General features: G+C 48.7%; 1 protein-coding gene across 7 annotated transcripts in view; it reads left to right on the top strand.

The window, feature by feature from the left end:
- Positions 1-679: 679 nt before the first annotated feature.
- The window catches only part of LOC135911211 (lipase lipl-1-like), a 76,317-nt gene continuing 65,452 nt past the window's right edge, over positions 680-11,544 (top strand). For all 7 annotated transcript variants that reach the window (XR_011514475.1, XR_011514474.1, XM_070538407.1 and 4 more), the window contains exon 1: positions 680-898. The gene's annotated coding sequence lies outside the window, so the exon portion shown is untranslated. The remainder of the gene's footprint in view (positions 899-11,544) is intronic.

Below are 11,544 nucleotides of genomic sequence, written 5' to 3'. Positions count from 1 at the left end.
AAGACACCCGCACTCAGTCGAGAGGAACTGAAGACGTGCTCTTTTACCTTCACTTTATCTAAACCTGAATATTTGAGCGTAGTGTATACTAAGCGCAACACTAGCCCCTGAAATACGGTGTGGCACAGGTAAAGTGTATTATTTCATTTTATGCTCTTTAATTTGGTTACCTCTTCTTGATATATTTCAAGAAACGTATAGGACGGGACTGCGCACAGCACCTGAGGGAACAAGTGACCTGACAAGTGTACCTACAGTATACATTTGTACATTATGTAGCGTCGTTCACATAACAGCAAAGTTCGCAGAACATTGCAACGGAATTTCTTAGAACTACACTGTCGTGTTAAATAGATTCCCACAGCTTATTTTATTAATAAAGGCACGAACACAAAGACTAGTCTCTAAATATCTGCGACGTCGATGTATTATATATACCTGTTCAAACGTACAATTCAAAGAATACAAAATAGAAGTCAGAGCGTATAGAGACTGTTATGACTGCTACCGCGCAGGAACGGCATCCGGCCGGAGGGCCAGAAGCATAATACCGCTCACACAAGAACGGGAACACTGCGCCCGTTTATTCAGTGACCGCCCTTTTCCAAGACGCTCTGATGCAGCGCGGCACGTGCGCTGACGTGTCTCGCGTCAAGGCAAACGCGGTTTTTCTGCCTTCGTTGTCGTTTTCACTTTGCAGGGCCGGTATTTTGTAGCGATGCCTTTTCCGATTCTATGCCTTTTCAGGCCTTGCGCGCTTTGCCAGTGGTCAGAGCGACGGTCTGCCCACATTATCAACGGGATCAGGCGGCCGTGTGTGGTAGATGATAAGAATAGCATAGAATAAGGCATAAGGCATCGCTACAAAATAGCGGCCCTGCACTCTTCCCTCCTTAAGGTGAGTACCGCTCCGCGGATTTTCTTATACGGGTCGATCTGCGAAGCACAGCTGGTTCAGCCTCTTCTGGCTGCGTCGGCACACCAGCTTGTTTATCTTGCGAAGGTTGCACCGGCACGGGCCTGTATCGAGGATGGACTTGATCCATGTGACGCTGAAGCTCACCTTCTGCCGTTTCAACGGTGATCATTCGGGATCCTCTTGTTTCTTTCACTGTGGCTGGCAGTCACCGTTCTCCCTCTCCGAAGTTGCGAGCCCAAACAGGAGTGCCCAGGTTCAGCCAGCACCACCTAGATAGCACAAGGCCTTTTCACTCCGATCCATGACGTCATGTTACCTGGACCGACAGCCATGGAATCTAATGAGGATGTTCCTCAGTAGGCGACATAGATTTTGACGTCACCGCTTACCTAACGCCAGCCTTGTCAATGGAAATTTCGGGCCGCGTAGCGTGACGTCATGTATCAGAATAAACAGGCCTTGTGCTATCTAGGTGGTGTTGGTTCAGCTTGCTTCCTTGATCTACCTGTGGGCAGATAGGAAAAGTTACGGGCGGTGGAAGGCACGTGTCTAACCGGAAACGGATCTGATAACCCAAAAGACGTTGAGACGGTGATCGTCCATCATCCAGAGGCGTTCTACGGTACATAAAGAGCAGGTTAGGCAATCGCTCAGCCAAGTGACTTTACTGAGCCTTCTTGAGGTCATCTTTCAGCGTCCGCATGGCGCGTTCAGCAAGTACGTTCGATTGGGGGTGATATGGTGCCGTACTAAAATGGTTTATGCTATTTTCTGTCAGAAACTTCGGGAAAGTCTCTGACGTGAACTGAGTTCCGTTGTCTGTCACAATGGTTCTCGGTATACCCAGCTTGCAGAAGATTTCACGCAAGGATGTAACCTGTCGATTGCACTGTGGCATGACGCACTGGAATTGCTTCGATCCATTTCAAATGTGAATCTATGGCCACGAGGATAATGGTGTTATTCACTGGACCAGCAAAATCCAAATGTACACGTGACCAGTTCTCGTGCGTTAGTGGCAAGCTTACTGGTATCTTCGCCGGTGGCATTGCGCTTGCTTGTATGCATGTAGTACAATTCCTACTGATTTGTTCGATAGCTCCGTCGATGCCGGGTCACCACACCACCCTACGGGCCAATGCCTTCATTTCAGACATTTCCTGGTGCCTCTCGTGCAGGAGTTGCAGCATGTCAGCACGAGCAGCCTCGGGAATCACGACTCTGTGACCCTAGTAAATGGTCGTTCGTAAATGGTTAGCTCACTCTTTCGTGTCAAATTTCGTTCCAACCGCCGATCGGGCGGTTTGCGCTACTTTGGCCAACCATGAAGCACGTAGGACTTGACATATCTAAGTACTCGATCTTTCTCGGTCAACTGTCTCATTGCTTGCGAAGAAACGGGTGTTTCATCCAGCTGCTTCAGCGAGTGCACGTATAGGGGTAGCTCCTCTGATGTGTCCTTGGTGGTTTTTAGAGGAAGCCGACAGAGTGCGTCTGCATTCAGGTTGTCCGAGCCAGGTTTGTACTCTACCTTGTACTGGTATGCTCCCAGTAGCGAGGACCAACGCTGAATTCTTGCAGTGGCCATGATGGGCGTGGCACGACCTTCGCGAAATAGACACACCAGCGGCTTGTGATCTGTGATCAAGGTTCTTCCCAGTCGGTAGTCCCGAAAATTTGATAGCCCGAACACTAGGGCCAACGCTTCACGCTCATGTTGTGAATAATTCCTTCCTTCTTTGGTAAGTCTTGGAGAGCTAGAACTTATAGGCTTGTCAACATTGCCAATGCGATGGGACAGTACCGCTCCGATTTCATTCGGTGACGCATCGCACTCCAAGCGCAGCGGCAGTGAGGGAGCGAAGTGAGTAAACATTTTGGCATCGCATAAACCATTTTTTGACTTCTGAAAAGCTTCCCGTTGTTGAGAGCCCTAATTCCAGCGACGTTCTTTCGTTAGCAAATCGTAGAGCGGGGATAGCAGACTGGCCATATTGGGAAGGAACTTACTGTAATACGTGAGAAGACCCAAGTAGAAACGCAGTTCGCTCACGTTCTTGGGTGTTGGCGTCTTCATGATAGCGTCCATGTTCTTCTCCAGAGGCTGCAGCCCTCCCGTACTGAATTTATGCCCAAGGTACGAAACCTCAGGCCTCTTGAAGGTGCACTTGTGCTTCCTTAGTTTGACGCCGTGCTCTCGAAAGCGCTGGAGAACTGTCTTGAGGTTCTTTCCGCCGCCATTCCCCTTCTCGGCACCAGATCGCCGTCCAAGTACACCTGGACTCTCGGCAAACTTTCAGGACGGTGTTCATTATTCGCTAAAAGATATCTGGGGCAGAAGACACATCAAATGGCAGGCGATTAAAGCAGAATAACCCCCCTTGTGTTTTTTGACAGTCAGCGTCTTTGAGTACTCATCCAGGGGAACCTGGGTGTAGGCGCGTCCTGAAGGTCCAATTTACTGTAAACGTTACCCTTGTGCAGTGCAGAAATAAGGTCATTTATTACCGGGAGTGGGTACTGCTCTGTCACACAGCTGTCATTTACAGTTAGCTTGTAATCGCCACACAATCGAACTGTTCCGTATTTCTTCATTACCGGAACTGTCGGCGTCGCCCACTTCCAGTGAGCCACCGGGGACACTACTCCGGATGTACCAAGCCTGTCCGCCTCGTTAGGAACCTTTTCTCGCATTGCATATGGAAGTGGCGTGCCTTTGAAGAACGTTGGAACCGCATCCTCCTTCATGTATAGATGAGCGAGCGGAACCTTGAACAGACCCAGTTCAGATTCAAACACTTCCTCGTACTCACACAGGATCGCTTGCAAGTTTAGCCCTTGCTCCTTAATGCTGGACACGCTCGAAACCACAGCCCCTTCGTTCTTCAGTGCCTGGATGAGATGATGGCCGCATATGCTCGGTCCGGAGACGCGAACAATGGTCAGCGACGCCGTAACAGTCGTGTTGCAGTATGAAACCCGGAGCGTTAGCTTCCCGGCTGTAGGCAACGGAACCAAGTAGCATGATAATTTCAAGCTGGATTTTTCAAGACAGGGCCAGCTTGTGCGATGTTGGCAGTAGAGGTCCCAGGACATCACACACACGGGTGAGCCGGTGTCAATTTCCATACCGATGTCGGCACCGCCCCAGCAAAAATTGCGTCGTACCAGGCTGACGAGTTCGTTGTCTACCGCTGGTAGCGGGTTTAGTGTATATAACTGCGCGGAGAGTTCGGCTCGGGCATTTCCGGTTGAGCCGCTGCTCAGCGCCACGCTCTGCTACAGTTGCTTTCCATTAGATCAACACACGGCAGCTAGGTGCCCATTTTTCCTACAGTTGAGAAATTTGGCGTGTCTAAACGCACTAGTCGACTCACCATGCTCGCGGCTTCCCCACCGGTGACAGCCTTTAGACGATCCACTCGTCTGACTTCAGGTTTTTCCTGCCTGTCATTGCTGTCTATCGCCTGTTAGTCTGTGAAGCTCGGGCTCTTCCTTCGGTTCCCTCTGCTTCATAAGCTGAGTACCCTATCGTGCAGCCTCTGCTGCAAGGAATTTGTTTTCTGCCTCCTGCAACGTCAGTTTCGGATGAGAAATCAGTGCCTTCTGCACGTCACTGCTGTGAATTCCGCAGACAATCCTGTCTCACAGCAGGCGGTTCAACATGGCCCCGAAGTTGCATTTATCAGCCAGGCGAAGCTCCACCATAAACGGCTGAGCTACGACTCGACTCTGATGTAGTACGACGACAACTTGTCCTTGGCGTCGTCGAACTGTGGAACTTGGTACGCCATCGCAGGATTGTTCGCCCTCATCAAGGTGCTTGTTCGTTGCCGGCCGCCACTGTTATGACTGCTACCGGGCAGGAGCGGCATCCGGCCGGACGGTCAGTAGCATAATAACGCTCACAAAAGAACGGGAACACTGCGCCCGTTTATTCAGTGACAGCCCTTTTCCAACACGTTCTGAAGGAGCCCGTGGCACGTCTGGTGACGACAGTCTCGCATCACGGCGAACGCGGTTTTTTGTTTTCGTTGTCGCTTTCACGTTGCAGCCGAGACAAAGAGCAAAAAAAAAAAACGCAATAGCATTTTATGCACCCAGAATGTCACATCCTGCCATAATGGAACATCCGTTATTTGATTTTTACTTCGCTCGTAAAAACATCTTTCCAACTCTTAAACGTATTAGTAATACTAATACATTAATGGTCGAAGTTACCTGGCACAAAGGTATTAGCGTTCCGTAGTTTGTTTTTGACCGTGGATCTCCGAGTGATATGTGCATTGCTAGACAGAGAGAGGCATTGTCCTCATTCTATTTATTAAGGTGGTTTTGATCGTCCATTTGAACTACCTGAAACTCTATTTCGCTGCCAAGGTGTTATTTTTCACAAATAGTGAGACTGTAGGAAACTGGTTTGGGTTTCCTTTACAATTTTCGTAACAGTGTGACATTTTCTTTCAAATGACTTTGGGGGGGGGGAGGGGACTGCTGAAGCTCTTTATTTGCGGTATTACCTGTTATGAATACTCAATAACGATAGTTAAAAGTAAAGAAAATAGAATGGTACATGTTTAAGTGACCTCTTTAAAATGCACCTATCTGCTGCAGAAAGGTCTGTAATGAGATGCCAATCACTTGGTGCGTTTATCGAGTAACCTGCCAGACGATCAGCCAGGTGAGCATCTTTTTGTCTTCTCTTCTCGAGTCTCTCGTTTATCCGTTAAATTTTCCTCAAGTTAAATTACCAAGAGAGAGAAAAGGGTGCATAGAAAGGCAGGGAGGTTAACCACAAGTAGTTCCGGTTGGCTACCCAGCACGGGTGGAACAGTTAAGGGGACAAAAAAAGAAAGTGGAAGGGGCAGATAGAGAGAAAGAGAGACTATCACGAACAAACCGCGTACACTATAAAGCGGCAGGGGGCGGTGTTTTTAAAGTCTGCCGTGAAGCCTTGTAGACTGCAGGAACCTTAATAACGCGAGTAACACATTCACCGCGGTTGTTCTTTGGGAGGACTGACCTAAAGCTTGGAGTTCTTATAGTAGACGATTCTTCACGTGGTTAAGTACTCTGCACATATACTTGTCTCTGGGCACTACAACGCAAGCAGACAAAGATAATATGTGTGAGCGTCTCATCGCTGCTCCATGTGTCGCCCGTGGAGCTGTTGGCCATTCCAATAAGGAAAGCGTATGAGTTCGTAAATGCAACGCCTAGCTACAGATCGTACAGCATGGTCTGTTCACGTTGTGGCAACCCAGATGGTAAGTGCATCAGTATGTCCAGAGACAACGAACTTGAACGGCATATGGTGAAAACCTTCGAGTCCCACAAGGGCAAAGTACTTTCACGGGACATAAACCGCATCCCTGCCGCAGCGTCTGTTCGCGAAAGCGGAACGAAGAAACGTTGACCACTTTCATGCGCGAATCGGGCGGCTTCGTCGGCGTGCTTATTCCCGCTGATGTTGCAATGTCCTGGAAGCCACTGAAATATTATATTGTGTCCTTTGCTATTGCTGTGATTATATATGTGTCGAATTTCTGAGGCCAGTTGTTCATTGGGTCCATGGCACAATGGGCTTTGTATGCACTTAATGGCTGCCTTGGAGTCACTAAAGACTGTCCATTATTATAGTGGTTCCTGATTAATGAAATCAACTGCAGCATGGAGTGCCGCAAGTTCTGCACCTTTCGATGTGGTCACACATGAAGTTTTAATTTGATTTCTTCAAATTTTGCGGGATGATGGCTGCTGCTGCACAGCTGTTCAGTTTTACCGAACGATTTGTGTAGACATATTACCGGAATCTGTGCCTGTTGTGAATGTCTTCCAAAGTTGCTAGCTTCAAAGCTTACAAAGGCGCTCCAGCTTTCCTTCTGATACCTACAATTGTCAATTTCACTTGCGGCCAGTGCAGAAACTACAATGGGTCTCATAATCGTGTAGCAGGCGTAGATTGTGATGTCAAGTAGGACTGATGTCTCAACTATTTCTGGCAAAAGGTAAATGTGACCTCTTTGCTGGCAAGCAAGCAAGATGGTGTGAGGGAATGCGAGTAAAGTGTCGGAGGTGTGCTCTCAGAACAACCTCACCTATGTATACAGTCAATGGAGCGTCTCTGGCGATTTGCACTGTCGCAATCTGTGACCTACTTTCTGGGAGACTGAGACAACTTCTGAGTGCTTGTACTTGCACACTATACACCAGAACACCGTGAATTCAAAGCGCGCCGCCATAATGATGAGCGCTGGTCGCGCCATCTATCCCAAGCGCCGCGAAGTAGCAGGTCTGGGCTGCCACTCCGGGAGATGCGAGCCGGCGCAAAAGCGAAACTTGGGCTTTTCAGCTGGGTGGAAGGCGTGTGTCGCCTTTTTTCTAACCTGTCATTTTCCCTGTCTCGATCCAATCAAACTTCAAGACCTCATGCAAGTCCGCAATGGCCACACTGAGTGCTGTGCAGGCTGCAGAAGCGAATGCATCGGGCAAGTACGCTATTACGTTTGTACAAACCGCACGTTATATGCTAGAACACGTGTGAGCTGTAATATCTCCGCATTTTTGGCACGTAACCTGTGAAGAAATATACAGCACTGTGTTGGTGCCATATAATAATAAAGCACACAGAACATTGTTCTCTGCACTTTCAGTTTGGTCTTGTTTGTCATGGTCCCTACTGGGTTGGCCGCGTTTGGCAACCAACTGGCGAGGTCGTATGACTGGGCTTATAGACTGCGTGATTAGCAGACGCCTGCCCTTCACCACCTGCACATTGAAAACAAAATATATGTTATAGTAAGAACGGCTGTAGTTCTTTCCCATGCCATCACTGTTGCGAAGATATAAAGTCCTCTCGAAATGAAGAATACACCAGGCCAATTGTATCGTGCAACCAGTGGCGTAGCTAGGTCGTCTGGCACCCGGGGCTACTAGCTCTTCTGTCACCTCCCCCCTCCCCGGGTGTAGTCGAGGAAGGCAAGGATATCGACAATTTTCGGGTGCTTTCAGACGTATATGACGCCCCCCCCCCCCCCCTACTGGCCCTGTGCACCCGGGGCCCACGGCCCCCCGGCCCCTCCTGTTGCTACGCCACTGCGTGCAACCACTTAAGAGTACAACATTCAGAACACAAGTCTACAACACTCGAACAAGCAGCATATGAAGCTAAACCTGCACTCAATGGAAAATGAGGAACTACAGTAGTTATAATGCTCAACTACATGTGCAGTCAAAGCCCGTATAACAGGGTGAGCATGAGAGATGCAGGTGTTGTACAGTTGCTGCAAACACCATGACAGGGCACATAAAATTACCATCCCTACTTAAAGCTGCATCATCAGGGACCCCTTTGTACAATACAACAACCGCACCTGCATTAAATTAGCCCCACCAACTGCAGCTACCTACTATCAGACCTGTGCGAGGCCATATCGGATTGTTGGCGCTCCCTTAGAAAAGAAAACAGTAAAAAAAAAAAAACTGGCGAGAACGAGCAAAATTTTGTTACAAAATACAACAATAACTAACCACCTTATTTTCCTCGCTATATGAACGGAAAAATCTTGCGCTTTACCCCGCATAACAGCCCTCACGCAGTTTATAGCTCAGGAAGCTCAAATGAATTCGTTACGAATGACACGTGCAACACCGGCTCGTAAAGACAGGCGCGCTGCACGAACACCTTCGGCGACGAGCAGTCGTCGTTTACGTTTTTGTGGACGCATGCTACGTGACGAGCAGACTTCGGTTTACTTTCATAGCAATAACGCTCACCAGAAGGGCAACATTCTATTGCCTACAACTTGTCGTTCACGCTTAATGGTCATTCCGTGCACCAGCTGCAAGTATCGCTAACCGCAAACTCAACTGTTCCGCTTAACCGTCGGGAGCTCTGCATGACTGAAAAAACGAAAAGGCTTGTCTTTTTGTTATAGCCAAGGCGAAGCACCGGCACGGGATTCTGCTCTGTAGGCTTGTTGTCCAGAAAGTGCTCGGAGCAAACCTGCGTGTTACACATATTACATTCGTAGGGCGCAAAGTTGGAAGTGGCACCAAAATATACAGAGATCGAATGCTCACTCGTGCATTTTCACTGGGTTGATAGTTCTTCCTATTCACTGCAGCTATCCACCGGTGGCGCAGTTTGGCATTCTTCGTTGCGGATGGAAATCGGTGCAGGCTGAAAACACCGCACCGGCACGATTCCCTACGTGTGTTGTGCTCTTCGCAAACAGCGCTAAGCAACCTGCTCCTTTTGCGCTGGTTGTTTTGGCATCCAAACACGACGCCATGATGCCCATATGACTTCCCGTACTTTGGATCCGCGTGAACGGGCACATTTCTGCACTTTGGAGTCCTAGAGCTGACGCTGGCCATGTGTGCCGGTCGCCGGCGAACACACTTTGACAGCCCAGTACAAAATGGCACCGGTCGACCGGGCAACCCGGGTGCGAGAGTATGCGTTCGGTTAGTCTGGGTGCGAGGCTATCGTGTTCTAGTCTATAGAGTTCGCGGATAGTTGTAGTGCAAGTATGTCCTAATACAGGTAAGCTGTACCGCAGGAATCCCTAGAACAGTGCTTTGTAGGGTTGGAACATTTATGGTATTGTTGCGCCCCAGGACTTCCCGCCGATATACGCAAGGAGGTCCACAATGGAGGCTAAATGCTTTGTCATGAACGACACGTAAGGGCTCAAAGGCACGTCTCTATCATGATGACGCCAAGAAATCGATGAATTTGTCTGTATCGCACAGCTTGGTCATTATTCCGCAAACTATGAGGGTGCATAGCCTGCAGCAAGCATAGCTTTGCGACTAAAAGCAACGCGTGAATATATCTCAGGTAAAAGCTCCAGTTCTTGCCTTCTTAGGTATATTGACACGGCCGTTGAAGCCTTCTCAAATGCTGCGCGGACTTGTACACTAAAGCACAGTCTAACAGCACTCCGGCACGCTAGCCAAGCAGTAAAAAAACTATAATATCTGCTGCTGTCATATAGTTAAAATTTATAACAAAGGTAGCAAATAGTATCATTCTGTGCCAGTCACTGTGATAGCCAAAGGGTAGATAGATAGGGTGCACCACGACGCTGAGCGTCCTCCCTTACGGCCACCGTATGATGGTCCGTTCGAAGTTCTTGAGCGTGCACCTAACAATTTCTATTGTTCATCAGCATCCGGTAAGATACGACCTTCGCCGGCCGTCTGACGCCTGCCTGCTTGGACTCACGCTTTAGTCACTTCTACTGTCAGATTCCCTGCCGACCAGGTCAATCATACTCACCGCGTGTATTGCGCACCACCGCCATCCGCGCTTCGCCATTCATCCAGCTGACGGCTTCTTGGCTAGACAGGGTGGCCTTGTAGCGCACTACTACGCACCCCAAAGGTCCAGTCATAAACGACGACGACGACACGTCCGGCAAGCTGACGGTGTGCGAGCAGTGGAATCGGCGGAATCAGGCTTCCGCCTGGTTGAGCGGGCTCGACTAAAGATATAATTTGTTGACACCAGGCACCAGCGTCTGTATTGTTTTTCTTCGCCTACAAGTGTGCACTACCAGATATGCAGTTAAATGCCCCGGGTGCGGTCAGAATACCACGCACCCCGGGCATTTAGCTGCGTTTACTATAGCACAGCTAAAGAGGACAAGCCGTTTGTTTGGCCTCTGTCACTAGCTCACACTTCTCTGGATTTCTCGTCTGTCTCCTCCACCTTGGATGTTTTTACACTAAGTCAGTCTAAACTAATGGTACATTGAGCTGGTCGCTTTAGAGCACTCTAGAGCCCGCTCGTGGTGCGGTTTACAATTGGCTGGCCGAAATTTAGTGCACGGAACACAACCGCCTGGTTCATTCAGTGCACCGTGCGCGGAGCTCAGAGCGCTCTCGCGCTTTCCGCTCGAGCACTTGCACCTTCCAGCTGGAAGCTCGACCGAGGTAAGACGGAAACCCGATCAAGTAGCAACAGTCCGATCGCTCTGAGAGAAGCTTGCACGTACGCCTTAGGCAGTCCTTTTCTGACTTTAATCTCGAGAGGACTATGCATCGCAGCAAACCGAGTTGAAGCACGGTAAGATCCATTCGAACGTGCGGTAAACATTTGTTAAAACGTTTATTTTCTTTAATTTTACTGGAAAAGGTTGATTACTTGTGAATAAAATAGGCACAACCTCAACAAAGAAGCTTAATCACCATTAAATTGAATATGACGTCACGGCTTGTAAAACATTCTCGTGCAACTTGTGTTGTTCTGGCTAAGAAAGAGTTCTCAAAACTTGCCTAGCTTAGTCTTCTGTTTCTTTGCTGGAAATTGTAGCACTTTATTGTGGAGAAAGAATATAGGCACGCTCAACCAGATGGTCTCAGAATTGATGATGTTACCGAAGCAGTGCGGAAACTTGAATGTGGCATCTCCACCTGCCTTTAGTATTGGGGTCTGTTCCTGGTTACCAAGTCTCTTTCCACATCAGGAATGACCGGCATGCTGTATTGCAACTGCGTAATTTATTATTCTGCTTAAATTTGTTATTACTCTGCCTTGTCCACAGTTGTGAGTGGTACGGGTGCCACATGTTGCAGTTCTGCTAAATACGGCGGGTTTATTTACGTGTATCAACTGA

The sequence above is a fragment of the Dermacentor albipictus genome, chromosome 5 (assembly GCF_038994185.2).
Source record: "Dermacentor albipictus isolate Rhodes 1998 colony chromosome 5, USDA_Dalb.pri_finalv2, whole genome shotgun sequence".
NCBI classification, from domain to species: Eukaryota; Metazoa; Arthropoda; class Arachnida; order Ixodida; family Ixodidae; genus Dermacentor; species Dermacentor albipictus.
The sequence above is the reverse complement of the archived record's forward strand: the minus strand, read 5'-3'. Positions and strand labels throughout refer to the sequence as shown.